The sequence below is a fragment of the Bombina bombina genome, chromosome 7 (genome assembly GCF_027579735.1).
Source record: "Bombina bombina isolate aBomBom1 chromosome 7, aBomBom1.pri, whole genome shotgun sequence".
NCBI lineage: Eukaryota > Metazoa > Chordata > Amphibia > Anura > Bombinatoridae > Bombina > Bombina bombina.
In genome coordinates, this window is record NC_069505.1 from 382,130,398 (window position 1) to 382,151,151 (window position 20,754).

General features: G+C 42.6%; 1 pseudogene; it reads right to left on the bottom strand.

Moving 5' to 3' along the window:
• Positions 1-6,202: 6,202 nt before the first annotated feature.
• Positions 6,203-7,522, bottom strand: LOC128636382 (uncharacterized; annotated as a pseudogene).
• Positions 7,523-20,754: the final 13,232 nt, after the last annotated feature.

Below are 20,754 nucleotides of genomic sequence, written 5' to 3' on the forward strand. Positions count from 1 at the left end.
AACCCCCCACCCCTTCCAGATCCCTTAGATGCTTAAAAAAAAAAAAGTTTATTTCATTTTTTTTTAACTTTTCTTTTAACTTTTTTTCTGTAGTGTAGCGGTTCCCACCCGCTCCCGCCCCGTGCACGCGCCCGCCCGCCACCCCCGTGCACGCGCGCGCCCGTGCGCGCCCCCGTCGGCTCCGCTTCCGATCCCGCCCCCCTCCACCTTACACATCTCACCGATGGCCGCCCACCCGCCTCCCAAGTCGGCTCCCACCCACCAACGATACCGGCCATCGATGTCCGGTGCAGAGAGGGCCACAGAGTGGCTCTCTCTGCATCGGATGGCCAGACAGTGTTATTGCAGGATGCCTCGATATCAAGGCATCGCTGCAATAACCGGAAAGCAGCTGGAAGCGAGCAGGATCGCTTCCAGCTGCTTTCCACACCGAGGACGTGCAGGGTACGTCCTTGGTCGTTAACTGACATCCTTTAGAGGACGTACCCTGCACGTCCTCGGTCGTTAAGGGGTTAAGAGTACAAATATTTTTGTCTGTGCCATTCTCATTGGGTTTACTGTTTAAAGTAATATGTGAAGTCATAAATCAAAAGTGAAGTTCCTGTTCTATTACATTTGAAATAAAGAATGGTTGATACCAAATACTTTTGTCAATTTTTACTTAGTTTATAGAAAAATGTGTGTTTTACTAAAAAAGTGGAATGGCACCAATACTTTCAGCCACATCCTGTATACGTGTATGAATAGTGACATCTAGTGGTCAGAAGTAAAATTTACATGTAAATGATTCTAGAGCAGGGGTTTTCAAACCTGTCCCCAGGCCTCCCTAACAGGACAGATTTTCAGGAACTTGGGTGTGAGCAGGTTAATAACCATGCTTACTAATCAATTGATTATTTAACCTGCGCTCCAATTCAGATGTCCTAAAAATCTGGCCTGTTAGGGAAGCCTGAGAACAGATTTGAAAACCCATATTCTAGAGCTAGAGAACATCTTCCGTGTCTCAAAATGATATACTTTTATGCAAATTTAAGTAAGGTTTCTGATACACAATAATTATATTGACTAGAGAGTCATAAATGTGAAAACCCCTATTTAAAAAGCAAAGGTACTATAATACCGATAAGGTGCAAGAGAGCAATATCTATATATTTGTTCAACCCACTTGGGGTTAATGTATTTAGATAGTGTATCTAATATGTTTCCCTCTTTCTAAAGAATAACATTAATCTTTTCATGATTGTTTTAGTAACCACTATTTAATATCTTTTATTAGATATTTGTAGTGCAGTCCTTTTGTAGTTAATGAAGTAAGCAGTGAGCACTGTTTGTTTGAAGTAAATGTAAATTTATTTGAAAAAATAATGGCAAAATAATGGCAAGTTTTCATATATCTTTGCACAACTATTTTTTAAAGCATTAGGGGCAAGTATATATATACTGTATATATGTATATATATATATGTGTGTGTGTATATATGTGTATAGAAAGAGAAGATTCAATATGAAGGTAGAGGCGCTCAGCTATATAATATACACTGTAAATATGAGTACATAAAATGTTTTTTAGTAGTCTTTTTGGTGAAATTCTTCACAGTTGTTGAATCAAGTAAGAGATTTCTGCTTACCAGCTGTTACCTCAATCATATGAGGTAAGGAATGCGCCCAGTTTTAAAGGTGATTCACTGTAATGGACCTTCTGTGTCCTGGTGTTGTTCCTGAAAAATTGTTGTTGAAATCGGTCCCTCCGTTAGGATTCTTGATCTTATAAGAATGAAGATCCTGGACTCTCTTTAGGTAGAGGGATGTAGACTGTAACCCGTCTGTTATATCTCTCTTCAATGGTGGTAGGAATACTTTATGCTTTTTGCACGATCCTTAGGAAGTGTGTGTATATATTTTTATATTTGTGACAACCAGGGTTAACCAACCCTGCACCAGTCGCTAGTTTGACACAAAAAGGTTTAACAGACCCTTTCCACTTTAACTAATCTGTCAGTCTAACCACTCCAGGCAAGCCTGTGACTTAGTTCAGTGGGTGCAAGGGTTAACAACACTCTGTAGTTTGTCCTAGACTTAGAAAAATTGCCCAGACTCCCCTTTATTGCCACCCACAATAAACTATCTAAGCTGCCACCACTTAAGATTTTATGGGAAATCTTAAAGGGACACTGAACTCAATTTTTTTCTTTTGTGACTCAGATAGAGCATGCAATTTTAAGCAACTTTCTAATTTACTCTTATTATCAAATTTTCTTTATTCTCTTGGTATCTTTATTTGAAATGCAAGAATGTAAGTTTAGATGCCGGCCCATTTTTGGTGAACAACCTAGGTTGTCCTTGCTGATTGGTGGATAAATTCATCCACCAATCAAAAACTGCTGTCCAGAGTACTGAACAAAGAAAAAAGCTTAGATGCCTTCTTTTTCAAATAAAGATAGCAAGAGAATGAAGAAAAATTGATAATAGGAGTAAATTAGAAAGTTGCTTAAAATTGCAAGCTCTATCTGAATCACGAAAGAAAACATTTGGGTTCAGTGTCCCTTTAAGGAAACCCAGAATACAATTTAGCAAAAAATAATCTAAAATCAGTTATAATACTAACAGTCTCTTTCAGTAACGTGGTTCAAATATTAGTCAAAGGCAAAACTTAATAAGTGAATGATTTATTATGCAAAGAGTTATGCACAGTGCATTATTAATAAAAAGATGTTAACAAATAGAATTATACACAAGCAAACAGTTTTTAAATTAAAAAGGAGAAATAACAGACTTTATACTTTACTAGCTTAATGTTTTCCTCATGGAGATGGGTCAGGAAGTTGGTCATTTATGCTGCAGCAGCCTCCCAAGTAGAATGAACCACTTGAATTGTTAAACACAAAATGTTATACCTGTTTCTCTGATATCAAATTGCTTGACCCAACCTTCTTACATAGGGGCCAGAGAGATCCACTCCCCTCTTTTTACAACAGGTCATAAAGTTTAGAGTTTTTGGCTGAAATTATACAGCATCTTATAACTTCTGATATGTATATCGATTTCATATACACAGAAAGGCAATACCTTAGTGAAGTTTTGAGGAGTATTTTGATACCAAACACCATATATAGTGCATTCTTTATATTTCTGAGGCATTATAACATATAAACGTATCATTATTTGCAAGGCTGGTTGTCCTGCCAATGACCCCAGTGTAGTTCCTGGATAGAGGCCTGTGTTCCTTCATGCTCTGTGCTGAAAGGTTGGAGCAATAAAGTTCTCTCTTGTGCATCTTACAAACTATTTATTAGGGGGTCTGGCTTATTAAAGGAAAAACACTCACAACACATAAACACAGCAACACATTTCTTTTTGAAAAACAAATGTTTTTAGCACACAGGCTAAAGAAAATTAACTTCTTAGCATCTAAATTATGAGGTATTCATGACACCTTCCCCAAATAAGAGACAAAAAGGAAGGTGGCACACAAGCCACTCCAGCTACGTATCAAAGGGGACACTCACTCTGGCGTTATAGACCATCAGGGTTTACCATGCATACTGCCCTTTTTATATTGTATGGTAAACTCATGTTGTTTGTTGAACTATGAATCTTCTGTGAAAATCAGGTGCCTGTAGCACCGGGGAATCAGTAAGGGCAATTTTCAATATATTAAAAGCCCTTGTCACACTCAGGGGTCCATTTAACTGTTTGGGGTAGTTTTTTTGTTGTTGAAAGGTCTGTTAGTGGTTTGGCTATGGTACTATAGTGTGGTACAAAGTTTCAATAGTATCCTGTGGTACCCAGGAAGGACATAACCTGTTGTTTTTGTTTTAGGGGTAGGCCAGGCCATTATGGCTTCAGTGTTACTTGGCTCTGGGTGCAGTATCCCTCCTCCCACCAGGTGACCCAAGTACTGGACTTCCCCCATGCCCAGCTGACACTTATCTGGTTTTATCGTTAGCCCAGCTAAATGCGCAAGGTGTTCCTCCCAGGTATCACTGAACACTGCAATATCATCCAGGTATGCAACAGCGTGCCCCTCCAACAAGTGGTTAACTAGTCGTTGAAATATGGCAGGGGCATTTTTCATCCCAAAGGGCATCACCTTGAATTCATACAACCCAAAGGGGTGATAAAGGCAGACCTCTCTTGTGCTTCTGGGGTCATAGGGATCTGCCAGTATCCCCTGCTGAGATCCATGATGCTAAAAATTTTGGCCTCTGCTAGTCTGTCCAATAGCTCATCTATGCGAGGCATAGGATAAGCATCAAATGCAGTCACTAAATTCAGCTTTCTGTAATCCACACAGAACCTAGTGGTTTTGTCCTTTTTGGGGACTAGTACTACTGGGGAGAACCAGGGGCTGTATGACTTTCAAATCACTCCCTGCTCTATCATTTCCTCTATCTCCTTTTTTATGTCAGCACTGACCTGCAAGGATACCCGGCAAGCTGTTTGTCTGAGGGGATGGTGATTCCCAGTGTTTACATGATGTGTGACTAAGTGTGTCCTGCCAGGCTTCACTGTGAACACTCTGTAGTAAGGCCTAAACACCTCAGACAGCTGATGCCTCGGATCCCCAGTTAAGTGGGCACAAACCTGGGCGGCTTCTAGGGTGTTGGTTTTTCTGGTTGGGGCCAGTAAATCAACAAGGGGGTGTGTCTCATGATCTTCTAAAGGGAAACTACACACAGTTAACACAGTGGGTTCTCTGTCATAATAGGCTTTTATCATATTTACATGATATATTTTCTGTCTTTTACCCTCCTCATCCAGAGACACCACATAGTTCACATCATTCATTCACCCTCCCAGACAGCCTGTAATTTGTTCTGTCTCATGGGTATTAAGACAAGCACTTTCTGTCCCACATCATACACCCTCTCTCTGGCAGTCTGGTCATGCCATTGCTTCTGTTTATACTGGGCAGCCTTTAGGTTTTCCTATACCTCCCCCATTAGGCTATGTATTCTGTCCCTAAACCTTATTACATAGTCCACTACAGAAGTCTCTGGAGTGCTCAATTTTCCTCCACACTCCTCCCTGGTCAGATCAAGGGGGCCACGCACTCTGCACCCATATAGGAGTTCAAAGGGGGAGAAACCAGTGGATTCCTGGGTCACCTCCCTATAAGCAAATAGGAGGTGCGGCAGGTAACACTCCCAGTCCTTCCCCTGTGACTCCACAAAGGTTTTGAGCATCTGCTTCAGGGTCCCATTAAACCTTTCACACAAGTCATTGGTCTGGGGTGGTATGGGCTAGTCACTAGGTGTTCCACCTGCACCTTTTTACACAGACTCTTCATCAGACTAGACATAAATTGGGTGCCCTGATCAGTTTCCTTAGGGAAACCTACCCGGGAAAAGATACCTAATAGAGCATCAGCAACTTTATCTGTCCTGACAGATGACAGGGCCACAGCCTCTGGGTAGCGAATTGCATAATCCACTACAGTAAGAATTAATCTTTTCCCTGAACTACTTGTGATAGCTAGGGGCCCTACTATATCCACAGCCACACTCTTAAATGGTTCAGTCACCATGGGAAGGGGAATTAAAGCGGCACGACCCACCTCTCCAGGTTTCCCCACTTTCTGACATGCAGAACATGAGCAACAATAATTAGCAACATCAGTACCCATCCCAGGCCAATAAAAATGATGGGACAACCAGGCTTTGGTTTTCTGTACCCCTAGATATCCTGCCATAGGAATTTTATTGGCCACTCCCAACGGTTACACTCTAAACTGTTTAGGTACCACTAAATGTCTCTCAGCTAGCCAGGGATCCTGTCCCCCCACTGGAATGGACTCCCGGTACAACCTCCCTTTATCCCAGTATACTCCCTCTTTATCAGAGTCAGTAGGCAGCTGTCTAGCTAGCTCCCTGATCTTCTTTAATGTGGGATCTGTCCCCTGGGCCTGCCGAAAATCATGACTCTGATATACTCTGATGATACTGAGGGACCTTTCCCCTCTGGCACTACCTCCACACACTCCAGGTGCTGAAGGATGATTGGTTCAAGCACCAACAGTTTATCACTCTCATTTGGCTCTCTGTCCCTGTCAGTGCATCCTTCCACATTTTCACAGTGCACTGCAGACATGTCTTGCTCAGGGAAAGGCTGCGTCTCACACACACACACTGCCCCCCTCCCATTCAGCACATATCTGGGCATAGTTACACAAGGTCCCGTGTACATTAGGACGCCTATCTTGTTAACCTATGTCACAGGTATCATGGTCAGGTATATACTGTGACAATAACCTACCCAAATTAGTACCCAGCAATACATTTGTAGGAATATTATCTAACACTCCCACATCTCTTAACCCTCTTCCTGATACCCAGTCTAGATACACTCGTGCCATAGGCAGTGCAGGCTGTATTCCCCCAATCCCTTTAACTGCTAGAGTCTTTCTAGGGATAATGTCCTCAGAGCTCACTAGCTCTAGCCGCACAATAAACACTTCTGCACCCGTGTCCCAAAGCCCCAATTGTTACTTTCTTGCTGATGCTTTCTTTCTTTCTGGGCAGTTAGTGCTGATATGACCCATTTTGTGACAAGCAAAACACTTGCGGGGATCTCCATGCCCAGATGCAGCACTCACCCCTCCTTTCCCAGAGGGAACAGACACATTAAACACATTAAACAAAGGCAGAACAGGATTGGTAAAGGCAGGGTCGTGAAGCTGCTCCTTTCCAGGTGGATGCCCCCTTAACAAAGGATTTTCTCCCATTCACTGGTGACGTGTTGGCTGTGTAAAAATATGCCAGCTCACCCGCCTCCAATGCTGTTTTGGGCTTGCGATCAAGCACCCACTCTTGTACTTCTGCTGGGCACAGCTGTATGAATTGCTCCTTAACCATTAGATCTTTCAGCTCCTCCATAGTGGCAATCTTTAGCCCTCTGATCCACTGTTTAAATGCTGTTGTCAGGCTTCCAACAACTCCAGTGTAGTTTTCTGATGTATCCCTTTGCAGTACGGAATTTCGTTCTGTACATCTCAGGAGTGAGATTATACCTCCTCTGCAGTGCAGCTTTAATTGCATTATAGTCCTGATAAAACTCTGAAGAAAGTTTAGCAAAAGCCTCCAGGGCAGGACCTTTCAGATCAGGGGTAAGATACTGGCCCACTGCTCCCTTGGCAGCTGGAACTGTCTGCAAACTTTTTCGAAGCTGTGCAGGAATACATCCAAGTCTCCATCTTTCTCCAGGGTAGGGAAACTTTCTGCCCGCGGTCTGATTAAAGAGGAGTCTCTAGGTTCAATAACAACAGGTGAGATAGTTTCTCTCTCCAACCGTGCAAGCTATAACTGATACTCTTTCTCAGCCAGTCGTTCAGCAGCCTCTCTCTCTCTCTCTCTCAGCCTGTCTCTCTGCGGCCAGAGCCTCTCTCTCAGCCTGGCGCTTAGCTGCTTCTCTCTCTCTCAGCACGGCGCTCAGCAGTCTGTCTCTCAGCTGCCTCCCTAGCAGCCTGCTGTTCTTGGAATTTTTGGATCAGCTCCATGTGCAAACTTGGATCCACTGAGCCCATATGCATTAAAACAGTTTGCAAATAACAGTCCAAGTGATCTCCAGATCTTGATGAATCACTGCCCACAGCTGAAGACACCTCTCCTGAGGCTTTAGCTTGTGCAGCCTGGCTGCTGTCATAGTCCATAAGAGCTTGTATCAATCCCTCTTTCGTGTTCCCACGAGAGGGAATATCTCTCTCCTGGCATAACAGTGCCAGCATTCCTTGGTCTGCTGATGGTATGCCTCCATAGTAAAAAAATAAAATAGAAAATAAAAACAGAATAGAAAAATGGACTGTTTGCAATGTGTAACTATATAATGCACTTTTGTAGCCATTGGAAATTGTGAGAGCCACAATTTCTTTTAGTACTGGGATTTTCATACTAGCAAATCCACAAAGCACTAAAATCTAATTAATTTTTTTTTGTGAAGACCAGGGTTAACCAACCCTGCGCCAGTCACTAGTTTGGCACAGAAAGGGTTAACAGACTCTTTCCACTTTAACTAATCTGTCACAGTCTAGCCACTCCTGGCAAGCCTGTGACTTAGTTCAGTGGTTGCAAGGGTTAACAACACTCTCTAGTCTGTCCTAGACTTAGAAAAAATGCCCAGACTCCCCTTTAATGCCACCCACAATAAACTATCTAAACTGCTACTACTTAAGATTTTAAGGAAACCCAGAATACAATTTAGCAAAAAATTAGCTAAAATCACAGTCGTAATACTAACAGTCTCTTTCAGTAACATGATTCAAATATTAGACAAAGGCAAAACTTAATAAGTGAATGATTTATTAGGCGAAAAGTTATGCACGGTGTATTATTGTAATGCTTGTGGGATATTCCTCTATCAGACCAAACTTGGCCAGTAGTCTTCTTATCCTGGCGTCAAGTGGAATGATAGGAAATATCCCAGTGCAGAGAAAGTTTGTAAAATGAGGTAAGCAGTACTCACAGTAGGCAGGGTAGTCCTTAGCGGCAACAGGAAGGAAATCCAGAAGTAAGGCAGTTCAGGGGTAAACCAATAGAATGGTCAGACAGGCAGAGTTCGGTACCATTATAGCAATCCAACAGTTCAGGGGTTAAGCAAGCAGAGTAGTCAGAGAGGCAGAGTTCAGCAACATTATGGGAATCCAGCACTTTAGGGTTAAGCAAGCACAGTAGTCAAAAAGGCAGAGTTCAGTAACGTTATAGCAATCCAGCACTTAAGGGTTAAACAAGCAGAGTTATCAGACAGGCAGAGTTCAGTAACGTAATAGCAATCCAGTAATAAAGTACACAGCACCCAGGAGCCCGAAAAGTAACACCTATACCTGGGCAATGTAAGTAGAGAACAGAGGTACTTACATAGCCCAAGGTTCGTGCCAAGGAACAGTTCCAGGAGGCTCAGAGGGATGACGTCACAGCAAGTGTGCCCAGAGCACTGCCATGTCCATAGCAATCACCCTAGCAACCAGAAAGAGATGACTGCGTCCGTGGCAACGGCCACAGGAAATGAAGGGGAGTAGCGTGACAGAGCCCCCTTCTGAAAAGGGTACCTCCGGGACCCTAACGTGGCTTGGAGGAATGAGCAGAGTGAAACCTGGAGACCAAAGAAGGAGCATGCACATCACGGACAGGAATCCAGGAACGATCTGCCACAGAGTAACCCTTCCAAAGCACAACTGCAGGTACTGCAGTTGCCTGTGCCTGTATCTGAAGTCCAGTATCTTTGCAACTTCATACTTAGGTTCACCATGAATTAAGAGTGGAGGATGTCTGAGTCAAGTATATCTGTTTTTGAAATAGGACTTGAGTAGTGAGATGTGAAAGACTGGGTGTATGTGCAGGTTTCTGGGCGAGGCCACTTTATAGGCAACAGGAGACAGTTTTTAAGGACTCTATAAGGGCTGATATATCTGGGCCCTAATTTATAACTGGGTTGACGTAGATGAACATGTCGAGTAGAGACCCAGACACATTCTCCTACCGAAAAGGCACGAACAGTAGCTTGATGAAGATCAGCAAACCTCTTGTATCTGGAGACAGCTGAACGTAACTGAGAGTGAATACGTTGCCAATGAGTAGTGAGATTAGTAACATGTCGGTCTGCAGCAGGCACCCTTATTGACTGAGAGGAAAGAGGAAAGATACAAAGTTGGAAGCCTGCTGCGGCTTGAAATGGAGAACATCGTAAAGAAGAGTGCCAATGGGTGTTCTTTGCCAGTTCGGCTAAGAGCAACAATGCAGACCAATTGGTATGAAGAGAATTAACAGAAGCTCTGAGATAGGCTTCAAGATCCTGATTTGCTCTCTCCGTAAGCCCATTAGTCTGTGGATGGAAGCCAGAAGACAAGCAAACAGTGCTTCCAATTAATTTGCAAAAAGCTTTCCAAAAGGTAGAGATGAACATGTAACAGAAAAAGAGACAATAATTCTTGGGCAGAGGGTAGCTTGTTTAAGGGTATGAAATGAGCAAGTCTGGAGAAGCGATCCACCACAACCAAGATAACCGTATGATGATCAGAAGAAGGGAGGTCTACAATAAAATCCTTTGTTATGTGTGTCCAAGGTTGTTTAGGAATGGATAATGGTTGGAACAAGCCAAGAGGCAAGGATCGGGGAGTCTTGTTGGCAGCACAAGTCATGCAGGCCTTTACATAATCCTGAGAGTCAGACTTCATGGTAGGCCACCATACATGTCGGGAAAGAACCTTAAAAGTTCTTGTCAAACCAGGATGTCCTGATAATTTGCTATCATGAGTGCGTAGGTTCAGAGGTACAAAGAAAATATCAGGAGCCGCGGGGGCTTCAGGAGGCTTTCTAGACTGGGCACATTGCAAACTTTGAAGTAGAGTGGTGTTAAGTTGAGCAACCACACAGGAAAGGGGTATGATGTGTTCGATAGGAGCTTCAGAAGAGTCACTAGACTGAGGGAACTGATGGGAAAGGGCATCAGCCTTTTTATTTTTAGTCCCAGGAAGATAAGAGACTACAAAGTTAAAACGGGAAAAGAACAAGGCCCACCTAGCCTTTCGAGGATTGAGTCGATGAGCTGTCTCTACATTCGTCAGATTCTTGTGGTCAGTGAGAATCTGAATGAGGTTGGCAGTACCCTCTAGCCAATGATGCCATCCAGTCAAGGCCAGCTTAATGGCTAAGAGTTCACGATTACCCACATCGTAATTCCTCTCAGCAGGAGTAAAGCGTTTGGAGAAAAAGGCTACAGGGTGCAACTTGGAAGTTAAAGGATCCCTTTGAGTTAAGACCGCTCCAGCTCCTATCTTGGAGGCATCAACCTCTAAAGTGAACTGCAGGTCAGGATCAGGATGGCTGAGCACAGGAGCAGAACAAAGGGTTCTTTTCAGACGAAAGAAGGCATCCATGGCTTCAGTAGGCCAATTCTTGCAGTCTCTGTTCCATTTAGCCAACTCAGTGAGTGGAGCAACTACTTGGGAAAAGTTCTTTATAAACTTGCGGTAATAATTGGGAAAACCCAAAAAATCTCTGTAGTTCCTTTAATGTGGTGGGTTGCGGCCATTCCAGAACAGCGGTAAGCTTAGAAGGATCTATGGCAAAACCCTCCTTTGAGATGACATAACCAAGGAACTGGATCTGAACTTGATCAAACTCACATTTCTCCAGTTTGGCTACCAGAGAATTGTCCCTGAGGCGAAAAAGTACCTTTTTTTTACGTATTCATGATGCTCCTCCAGGGGGAGGAGAAAATAAAGATGTCATCCAGATAGACGATGACAGTGTGATTGAGGTCACGGAAGACATCACTGACAAATGCTTGAAACACTGCAGGGGCATTACACAGCTCAAAAGGCATTACAAGGTATTCATAATGCCCTCATCTCATGTTGAAGGCAGTCTTCCATTCATGCCCTGGGAAGATACGAATAAGATTGTACGCCCCACATAGGTCTAGCTTAGTGAAGTGGTGAGCATTCTGAAGTGAATCGTAAAGTTCAGTGATCAAAGGAATGGGATAACAATTCTTGATAGTGATGTTGTTTAAGGCTCTGTAGTCAATACAGGGTCTGAGCCCAGCATCCTTCTTACTGACAAAAAGAAGCCAGCCTCGATAGGAGAAGAGGAAGGGCGAATATAACCTTTAGCTAGGTTTTCTTGAATATAGTCCTCCATGGACTTAGTTTCAGCTTTGGTGAGTGGATAAGTCCTCCCTTTAGGAAGTGGGGCTCCAGGAAAGAGGTCGATTTTGCAGTCGTAAGGATGTTGGGGTGGCAGCACATCAGCTGCTTTCTTTTCAAACACATCTGTGAAATCCGCATATACTGAGGAAAGGCTTGAAGGGGTCTGTAGACTGGCTATTGGGATGCGATGCAGAGGAGTAACCTTAGCAAGGCAGGAGTGGAAGCAGGATGTACCCCAGGAGGCCAACTGTCCCTCAGCCAAGTCGAACTGTGGATTGTGTATACGAAGCCAAGGAAGACCAAGGATTACAGGTTGTGCTGGAGAATGAATAACATTGAACTGCAACTGTTCGGTATGAAGGACTCCCACAGTCAGTGTTATGGGTTCTGATTCGAAATGGATTAAACCTGATCCAAGGGGAGTGCCATCCAGAGTAGTTATCTTGAGACATTGCTTTTTCTGCAGAAGAGGTAAACCTGCCTGAATCATAAAACGGTGATCAAGAAAATTTCCAGCTGCCCCTGAATCAATAAAGGCTTGGGCGTGGACAGAATTCTGAAGGAAGGTCAGGTTAACAGGTACCAGGATCTGAGAGGAGTAAGGAGATTTAGTAGTGACTACGCTTAGAGGTACCCCAATATTATCCTCTAAGCATTGGCTTTTCCCGGCAGAATATCAAAATTTTTAAGCTGGTGTGAGTTAGAACCACAATAGTAACACAGTCTCAATCTCCTTCTCTGTCTTTCAGATTCAGAGGGCTTGAGGGAGGAGAAATCCATGGGTTCCTCTACAGAGGTTACTGGAGGTGCTGAGGGGGTAGAGGATAGTCTAGAGACCGGACGAGTAAGAGGACGAGAGGGAAGGATTCTACGAGTTCTGTCTCTCTCAGCTTGTCTCTCCCGGAAGCGAGAATCTAGACTGATACAAAGTGTTATAAATGAATCCAGGGAAGAAGGAACATCACGATAAATAAGTTCGTCCATGATGCGTTCATGCAAACCTCTCCTAAAGGCCACCTTGAGAGCACTGCCATCCCAACTGGTCTCAAGTTCCAAGGTGCAAAACTTAATCGCGTATTGTGCCACAGTTCTATTGCACTAGCAGAGATTCAGGAGAGAGAACTCTGCAGCAGAAGCACAGCTGGAGGTCCCAAACACAGAAGACAATACAGAAATGAAGGCATCAGCATCGTTCAGGAGTTGAGAGCTCTGTTCCAAAAGGGGAGAGACCCAGGCTAGGGCCTTGTCTTTCAATAAATAAATAATAAAAGCGATCTTAACCTGATCAGACTGGAAGATGTGAGGATCATTGCACTGGTTGAGGAAACCCCTTCAATCAGTAGTACCATCATATTTGTCAGGCAATGGTATCCGGTGTATACTTCCAGAAGCAGGGGAAGAAGTTGCAGCATAAAGAGCAGGGGCAGGCTGTGTAAAAACAGAAGCAGCATTCTTCTCTGCAACTAGTGAGGAGAGCATAGCGGTTATAGCCTCTAGTTCAGAATCCACACTCTGCAAGTGTATGGTATGGGTTTCCCAGCACCTGTCCTTGAAGAGAGACTGCTCTTGCTACCTCATTTGGGTCCATGGCCCAAGTATAATGTAATGCTCATGGGATATCCCTCTATCAGACCAAACTTGGCCAGTAGTCTTCTTATCCCGGTGTCAAGTGGAATGATAGGAAATATCCCAGAGCAGAGAAAGTTTGTAAAATGAGGTAAGCAGTACTCACAGTAGGCAGGGTATTCCTTAGCGGTAACAGGAAGGAAATCCAGTAATAAGAGTTTAGTAACGTTATGGCAATCCAGCACTTTAGGGTTAAACAAGCAGAGTAGTCAGACAGGCAGAGTTCAGTAACGTAATAGCAATCCAGTAATAAAGTACACAGCACCCAGAAGCATGAAAAGTAACATATACTTGGCAATATAAGTAGAGAACAGAGGTACTTACATAGCCCCAGGTTCGTGCCAAGGAACAGTTCCAGGAGGCTCAGAGGGATGACGTAGCAGCAAGTTCGCCCAGAGCACCACCGCGTCCATAGCAACCACCCCAGCAACCGGAAAGAGCTGACTGCGTCTGTGGCAACTGCCACAGGAAAGAAAGCGGGGCGGCGTGACAATTATTAATAAAAATATGTTAACAAATAGAATTATACACAATCAAACAGTTTTAAAATAAAAAGGAGAAATAACAGTCTTTATACTTTACTAGCTAAGTAACAGTATCCAACAAAAGTGAGTACACCCCTCACAGTTTTGTAAATATTTTATTATATCTTTTCATGTGACAACACTGAAGAAATTACACTTTTCTAAAACACCCCAAACACACCTCCAAAACGGCAACTGCCTTGCTAAAAAAGCTGAGGGTAAAGGTGATGGACTAGCCAAGCATGTCTCCAGACCTAAACCCTATTGAGCATCTGTAGGGCATCCGCAAACGGAATGTGGGGGAGCACAAGGGAGCTCTGTGATATCGTCATGGAGGTGTCAGGGTTTTTTCCCTGCTTTGTTTGCCATGTGCTGCTGTGTAATATCATGACACTATTCCTGTAAACTCCATTCTCTCCCCCATCAATACCTATATCAGCTCACCTTTCCCATGATTCATTGCTTGAATATTGTTAGTGAACCTGATAGTTTAAGCCTCCATGCCACTCTTTTATTAAGACCCTGTTATTGGTGTCCTAATCTTAACCAATATTACCTGTTGCTTTCTATAACTCCTTTTGTTACTTTTGCCGACATCTATTTTGGAGCCGTTACCTGTCACATGATCGGATCCTCAACCTGCTGTGAATCCTGTATCCGCTCCTCCTACTCACCGCAGTGTGCTGAACCAAGAGTAACTTACCTGCCTGCAGTCTCCATTGCTCTCCCGGATTCACTTGTTATGCTCTACGTGTTAAATCACTGCTTCATCCGCGTCTCTCACATTAACCGCTCCTCATACCACTGTACTCAGGAACCGTTAGTATATTTTGTATTGTACAAACAAACTTATAACGGAACATGTATTATAATTGACTTCAATATGCTTGCTATAACATTGCTTTGCTAACTAACCTGCTTCCCATAATTGCCTACTGGGTTTAACCTGGGTTTAACTTCTGAGCTGTGTGATATCCTTTCAGTACAAAACATCTAAGCTGGATCTTGCTTTACACGCTGTGTATTCATCTGTTTACTACATTTTATTAACATGCTGTGTAACTTCCTGCTTGCTATATATTACTTATACGCTTGCTGGACACACTTGCCATACTGATACTTATGACCGTTCCTACATTTGATTACTCTTTCATAATTGTAATCTATCTGAGTTTCACATATACCTCAGTATCTGCTATTATATTGTTTATTCTGTTCATTATCACCTTTATTGTGCAGAGACTATATATAGCTACAAATTATATATATATATATATATATACATATATATATTCCTTTAAAGGAAGTTTAAGTCTGTCAGCACATTACAGAATATTCAAGCCTAAAATATAAGGTGGAAAACAGAAACAGTCATAAAATAGTTTTTTTGTTTTTTTTTTGTATTCCTCTACTCTCCTATTTATTTTGAAAGATGGATCCAAATGAGATAAACACTCAATTTTCTACTCCTAACCAAAAAATAGACTATCTGGCTAGAGGGTTAACTGAAGTACAGGCCGAAAACACAGTTCTAAAAAATCTACTCAAAGATATCATGACACCCAAAACCACAGAGACTCCTGAACCACATATTAACCCTCCTATACCCTTTTCAGGCAAAAAAAAAATCAGATTTCAGGGACTTCAAAAATGCCTGCAAATTACTTTACACTATGAAACCACAAACCTATAACACGGATAGGATTAAAGTATGCACAACTATATCTTATCTTTTAGGTGAACCCCGTGCTTGGGCAAATCGTTTCTTTGAGAATAATGACCCTATTTTGGACTCTTTAGACAGTTTTTTTTCTGCAATGGCAAGTCTATATGAAGATTCAGACAAACAAATAAACGCTGAGAATAAGCTACGCTCCTTGAAACAAGGTAAAAGACCAGTGGAAGAATACGTTACAGACTTTCAAATGTGGTCGTTAGATTCCTAGTGGAATCAGGTAAGCTTAAAAAATCAGTTCAGACTGGGTCTATTAGAAGGCTTAAAAGCTGAATTATCACGTTTGGAGATGCCTGAAACTCTGGATAATGTAATAAAAACGTCTATTAGAATTGACCGTAGACTCAGGGAAAGAAGGGCAGAAAAACTCTCTGACTCTTACTCAAAAAAGTTTCTCACATATTCTTTAGATAAGAATTCCAACATTCCCACTCCCATGGAAATAGGATCTATAAAAGGACCTATATCTCAAGACGAAAAAATACGAAGACGCAAGGCTTAATTATGTATGTACTGTGCTAGTAAAGAGCATATTGTTTCCTCTTGTCCTATCTTGACCCAACAGAAGAAGGGTAAGACAAATATCATCAATTCACTTTCCTTATCAACTAATATCAACCAATTAACCATACCTTTGTCCTTACAGTGGGATCAACATCACCTCAAGATTGATGCAATTATTGACTCTGGAGCTTTTGGGATGTTTATTGATTTTGATTATGTAAAAAATAATAACATATCTACCATAAAGAAGCAGACACCTCTTTATGTCAAAGTTATTGATGGAACTTTTATTCAGAAGGGACCCATAACCCATCACACCATACCCCTACTACTGACCACTGAAGAAGGACACACTGAGTTTATGACATTTGACATAATTCCCACTTCTTTACACACTTTAATCGTAGGTTACCCATGGTTAGCAAAGCACAATCCTACTATAGATTGGACTCAAAACAGCATTAAACTTCCATCATCTTATTGTCAAAATACATGTTTCCCACAACTTTCCATATCAGTATCTCATGCTGAAAATACAATTCCAGGTGTATATCAGGATTTAATGGATGTATTTGATACAAAACAAGTAGAAAATCTTCCTCCTCACAGGATATACGATTGCCCCATTGACATCATTCCGGGTGCCCAAATTCCATTTGGGAAAATATATCCACTATCACAACAAAAACTTACACACTTACGTCAGTATTTGGATGAAAACATACAAAAAGGCTTCATCACCCCATCCACATCTTCTGTTGCCGCCGGAATGTTTTTCGTACAAAAACAAGGGTAACTCCCTGAGACCAATTATTGACTATAGGGCTCTAAAAAGAACCGTTACACTCTCCCGCTTATACCTGAACTTTTGGAACGTCTAAATGAAGCCACGATCTATACAAAGTTGGATCTCAAGGGTGCTTACAATTTAATCAGAATGAGAGAGGAAGATGAATGGAAAACAGCTTTCCGTATGAGTTACAGGTTATTTGAATATAGGGTAATGCCTTTCGGGCTATGTAATGCCCTAGCAACTTTCCAACATTTCATTAATGACATTTTCCATGATTTAATGGACGTATGTGTCATCATCTATTTAGATGACATTCTCATTTATTCTAAGAGTCTACTCGAACACCAGAAACATGTACGTTGTGTACTCACACGCTTGAGAGACCACAGGTTATTCGTCAAGTTGCAAAAATGCCAATTTCATGTGAACAGGATCAAATTTCTAGGGTACATCATTACTCCCAGTAACATACAAATGGACCCAGAAAAAGTTTCAGCAATCATAAATTGGCCGACTCTAACATCTCTCAAATCACTTCAGAGATTTTTAGGGTTTTCAAATATTCAGTGCAGAGGGTTTTTGAACCAGGTTGGCATTTACTTTGAGATGTTACCTCAGGCGTTTCCCTCTGACAGAGCTAAGGTGGGATTTCTCATCTCGTTACTCTCTGACACAGCTCTTGCCTGGGCTAATCCCTTGTGGGAGACTAATAAACCTGTGATTTTCGAAGGGTATTTGATGTTCCGGCTCGCTCCTACTCTGCTGCTAAACGACTCATGTCCATTCAGCAAGGTACGAGATCTGTTGCTCAGTATGCCATTGAGTTCCGTATGCTTGCCGCAGAGGTAGGTTGGAACAATGAAGCCCTTGTTGCTGCCTTCTTTCATGGGCTCTCTGATGCGATTGGAAAAACTGTTGGTATCACAATCGTGTCCAACTCTAGGGGGCGCTCAACAGGACAAAACTGAGATTAGTGTGAGTATCAACCATAAATGGATTCCCTTAATAAACATTCAATTGCCAAAGTGCAATCTACAGAACCAAACTCACAAAAGTATACAAAAATATAATAATAAACATCAAATAATGAGACAATGTGCACAATAATCCATAAATGTGCACAAGGTAAATAGTCTTATCTGAGTCTTTGCTGTGTGTTCCTGTGAATGAGATAACAGTCCCTGATGGAGTCTTCTATGCTGATGTTTTAGTATTACAACAGTGGGTGGATGATTGTAGTCATGGCAGCTCTTCTCCTTACAAAACAGCAAATCCAAATTATCTGTGAAAGAAGATCACAAAAGAAGGCTTCTCCTAGTGTAATACTGCATACAGATTCAACAATATCAACGACAAGTAGTGAAAATATACTCACAAGTGGGGTAGCACCAAATGTGCAAAGTGGCACAGGTTGAGACTATAACAGTTTCCCAGCAAACTGATCCTCCAGAGGATGTAGTGGCCCAGGTGTGCCCTGGATAGGTCCAATAAAGCTCAGGCTTCCATGTTGTTAAGCATAATTTTTTATTAAAAACAATATTTAAAACCATTGGGTATGTACATTACCCAAAAGTGATTTAAAATGGTAAATGCAACAGATTGCAACGCGTTTCTCAGCTTAAACCTAGCTGTTTCATCAGGCATCTGTTGTTAACATGGATACACTTGCCTTTATACCTCTCCTATGAACTCCCTTAATTGAGTCCTCCCATTCCTTCCATTCACAGGTGTAATGATCAAAATCTCACCTGTCTTTAAAAAATCTGTCTACCATATTAAAAGATGTATAATACACACATATCACATTGCATTATATTGTTAATCAATATTGTGATATTTCGTTGATTAACAATATAATGCAATGTGATATATGTGTATTATACATCTTTTAATATGGTAGACAGATTTTTTAAAGACAGGTGAGATTTTGATAATTACACCTGTGAATGGAAGGAATGGGAGGGTCCAATTAAGGGAGTTCATAGGCGAGGTATCCATGTTAACAACAGATGCCTGATGAAACAGCTAGGTTTTGTCAGGGTGCCAGGAATCAGACTGAGATAAGAAGTGCAAAAATAATCACACCTTTATTAATAGCAAAAAATAATAAAAAGTCCACAAGTCAAATAACAAGCCAGGAATCAAAACCAGAACTGGTAGTCAGACGAGCCGAGTCAGGAGCCAAAGCGAATAGTCAGATGAGCCGGAATCAGGAACAAGGAGAACAGCAGAGTCAGGAACAAGCCAGGGATCAGGAACCAGGAGGGACGTCAGACAGCCAGGTAATACACAGGAGCTCTCTCAAACAGGTCTGAGACAACGCAAGGGCAAAGCATACTGAACAGAGGCCCTTTAAAATAAGTGATGACATCAGAATTCTGAGACTGCTTCCTGTCATACACGGATGATGTAAACCAGTCTGACCATAAAAGGAAGTGCAGGAAATGAGCAGCATCACACAGTATGCACAAGAGTCAGCAAGAGAGGTGAGTAAAATGGCTGCCAGCAGCACATGGCAAACAGATCAGGGAAAAAACCCTGACAGTACCCTCCCCTCAACGACCCCTCCCCCGCGGGATGACAAAAGTCTTATTGGGGAAACGGGCATGGAAGGCACGGAGGATGGCGGGAGCATGAACAGCAGAGGAGGGAACCCATGAACGCTCCTCCCGACTGTAGCCTCTCCAGTGAACCAAATACTGTACGCAGCCCCTGGACATACGAGAGTCAATAATGCTGCTGACCTCATACTCCTCATGGTTGTCAACAAAGATAGGGCGGGGATGAGGCAACACAGTGGTAAACCGTTTACAAACCAATGGTTTCAAGAGGGAGACATGAAAAACATTGGAGATGCGCATTGCAGGAGGAAGGTCAAGAGCGTAGGCCACAGGATTGACCCGTCGGAGTATTCGAAAAGGACCAACATAACGGGGAGCCAGTTTATTGGAAGGCACACGAAGGTTCAAGTTGCGGGAGGACAGCCAAACTCTCTAACCAACCTGGTAGGAAGGCGCGGGCAGACGCCTACGATCAGCCTGAAACTTTTGTTGCTGCATTGAACGATGAAGGCAATCCTGAATCTGCACCCACGTGGAACGGAGTTGCCGGAGATGCTCCTCCAAAACTGGAATACCCTGAGACATGAATGAATCGGGCAACAAGGATGGTTGAAACCCATATTTTGCCATGAACGGGGATTACTTGGAGCACTATTATGAGCAAACTCTGCCCAAAGTAACAGTTCAGACCGATTACTGTAGTGATCTGAGGCATAGCAACGGAGGAACTGTTCCAGAGCTTGATTAGACCGTTCCGCAGCCCCATTGGATTGAGGGTGATATGCCGAGGAGAAGGAAAGCTGGATCCCCATTTGAGCACAAGAGGAACGCCAACATATGGAGACAAACTGGCTACGCCGGTCCGACGCTATCTCCTTGCGTAACCCATGTAAACGGAAGACCTCCCAGGCAAAAAGTGAAGCAAGCTCCTGAGCGGTAGGCAACTTCTTCAAGGGAATGCAATGTGACATTTTAGAAAAACGGTCAACCACCATAAGGATAACAGTAATGCCATTGGAAACAGGAAGCTCGACAATGAAGTCTATGGAAAGATGTGTCCAAGGATGCTCACCATTAGCAATAGGTTGAAGAAGACCCACAGGAAGACATCGAGGAGTCTTATTCTGTGCACAAACTGAGCAGGAGGCAACATACGCAGCAACATCAGAACGATGGGTGACCTGCGGCTTTAGGATAGTGGTAAGTGTGCAAAAGTTTAGTTAGAAGATTCTCAGGAACAAAACACTTACCGCTAGGTTTCTCAGGAGGTGCATTGGTTTGTGCAGCCAGGATCTCCTCCCCAAAGGGAGAAGTCAAATTAGTACATATGGTAGCCAAAATATGGTCAGGAGGTATAACTGGAGTAGGTA